A 2,500-nucleotide genomic window follows, 5' to 3' on the forward strand; every position below is an offset into this window, starting at 1 on the left:
TCATCATTAGGAATAATAAGCATACAGAAAGATAAAAAGCAGACAGACACACCCACACACAGGTATATTACCTTAACCCCTTGGATATGGGTGACATGACCATCACATCATGAAAAAACCTGGACCAAGGGGTGAGTGACATGAACATGCCATCACGGGAAAATCTGGCTGTATGCCAGGTGATGCGAACCTGCTGTTGTAAGTGTTTCGGTTGAAGACCGGGGTGATGGAGGACTCACCATGAGTACACAAACCTATTATTTTACTCATTTGGTGATTTTGTATTATTTTCATCGAAATGTACGAGTGTGAAATGTAATGTCCGTGAGCAGTGCCTGGCAGAGTGCCAGCTCCATAAAGGATGCCATTTCCATGCTCAGCATCATATTCCTGGCACTGTGACTGGTGACAAAGGTTGTATTACAGAAAATTGAATATTACGTAAAAAATTTAAAATAACACAAATACAAAGTGTTGTATAATTTTATTCTTCTTGCACCGAGTTGTAGACTACCTAGAGAGATGATATGGTGTCTGTGCAAAGAAAAAGGTCTATAACCATCTGGATAATGCAAATCAAATGGCAAATATGTACACTGGAAAATGGCCAAAAAGCTAAAAACACTTATGCATAAAAAGAGTAAATAACTTTGTAAATAGGAGACATAAAGTCTTGTCACAGCACACACGTGTTGGCACCACTCAGTTGAGCAGCAGCTCACGTAAGCCTAATGCCCTGATTTTTGTTGATTTGATTGCCGTGATGCAACCAGATCCAATATATTAATTCCTTAACAACCCTGGAATCCCTCTATTTCTCTACAAACAGTCAATAGCAAAATATTTCTATATATCATATTACATGACCACTATAATCTTGCAAAAGATGAAGGATGTGTATTATTAAACAGAGGAAATTTCCAAATATAGAAGATGAATCAATTTTTTTTTTTAATCACTCCCTGTAAGGACAGAAGTTTCTAAAAGTGTCTTTAACTCCTGGCAATCAGTTTGAGTGTTTCTCTGCATATATGGAAAGAATCTTATCAACAAGTGAATCCTTTCCATGAGTTAAATGCATGAATATGAGAATAGAAAGGAAAAAGAAAATAATAACAAGCAAAGGAATCCAACACACAGAAATAATATCTTGAGCATTAAAGACTTTATATATTGCCACATATCTTAACCCTTAAGATGCCACTCTATGGCGAGAATGGTCATCTTGATGGAAACACCTGCCATGCCTCTATTACTCAGTTCAATTAGTTGATAGCTCTTCTACCATGCAGACAGGATACTTTTACTGGGAATTTTAACAAAAGAATTGCTGACAAGATCCTGGCATTAGGCTTGCTTGAGTGACGACTCTCCTGGGTATACGACCTGTAAACCCAGCCCACACCAACACTTGTGTGTGGTATGAAGACATCTTGCCTCCCCTTTGCAATGCCATCATATTTTTTCTGTATAAGCATCTTTTGCTTTTTGAGTAGTTTCCATCCAAGGTCAATATTTGTTATTTGATATGCTGTATCAAGATGGTAATAGACTGTTTTACTGGTACAGATCCCATATCATCTCTACAAGTAGTCTACTACTATATGTATTTATCCCCTTAGATCTTGTTGTATTAAGGCAATCACATGACCAAAAATGCTGGCATTAGGCTTACATGAGCAGCTGGTCTGCCGGGTGCACAGCTTGTAGGCCAGGTGAACATGTGTGCCTCCTATTTGCAATGTTATTTCCTCTTTTATGCATAAGCATTTTTAGCTTTTTGGCCATTTTCCAATGTCTATATCTGCCATTTGATTTGCATTATCCAGACAGTAATAGACTGTTTTCTTTGCACAGCTTCCACAACTCTCAAGGCAATCTACAATTCAGTGCAGGAAAAATAAAAATATTTAACATTACATTAATTGTCAATGCTGAGCATGGAATTGGCATCCTCCATGGAGCCAGCGCTTTTCCAGTCATGGTTCACGGACATTATGTTCCACACTCGTTTACTGATGGGAATAATGCAAAATAGCCAAATGAATCTAATCAACCCCATGAGGTTTGTGCACTCGTGGCCATTCTTTTCCGCCACCCCCGCCACCCCAGCATTCAGCTGAAACACTCACAACAACAGGTTCGCGTCATCCGGCCAGCAGCCAGATTTTCCCATGACGGCATGTTCAAGCCACTTGACCCCCGAGCCAGATTTTTTCCTGACGTGATGATCACAGCATCTGGATCGGAGGGGTTAGTAATAACAATAAGAAACATTTTGTTATTTGTATTATTTTTTCATTTTCATGTTATTCAATTTTCTGTAACACATCCCACACCACCAGCCACAGTGGGTAGGAACAGGATACTGAGCTTGGAAAAGTCTCCTCCCTGGAGCTGCTGCTCTTCCAGCCATGGCTCATGGATGGCTCATTCCAAAATTCATTTGCTGGTGGAAATAATGCAAGAGGACATTCCTAAATGACCATTGAGTCTAAAA

At 39.3% G+C, this 2,500-nt stretch overlaps 1 protein-coding gene across 6 annotated transcripts in view; it reads right to left on the bottom strand.

Annotated features, from left to right (window-relative positions):
* LOC119579483 (mediator of RNA polymerase II transcription subunit 12-like protein) overlaps nucleotides 1–2,500 on the bottom strand; it is a 40,910-nt gene that overhangs the window by 7,127 nt on the left and 31,283 nt on the right. The window lies entirely within an intron of this gene.

Source organism: Penaeus monodon, chromosome 12 (genome assembly GCF_015228065.2).
Source record: "Penaeus monodon isolate SGIC_2016 chromosome 12, NSTDA_Pmon_1, whole genome shotgun sequence".
Classification (NCBI taxonomy): domain Eukaryota; kingdom Metazoa; phylum Arthropoda; class Malacostraca; order Decapoda; family Penaeidae; genus Penaeus; species Penaeus monodon.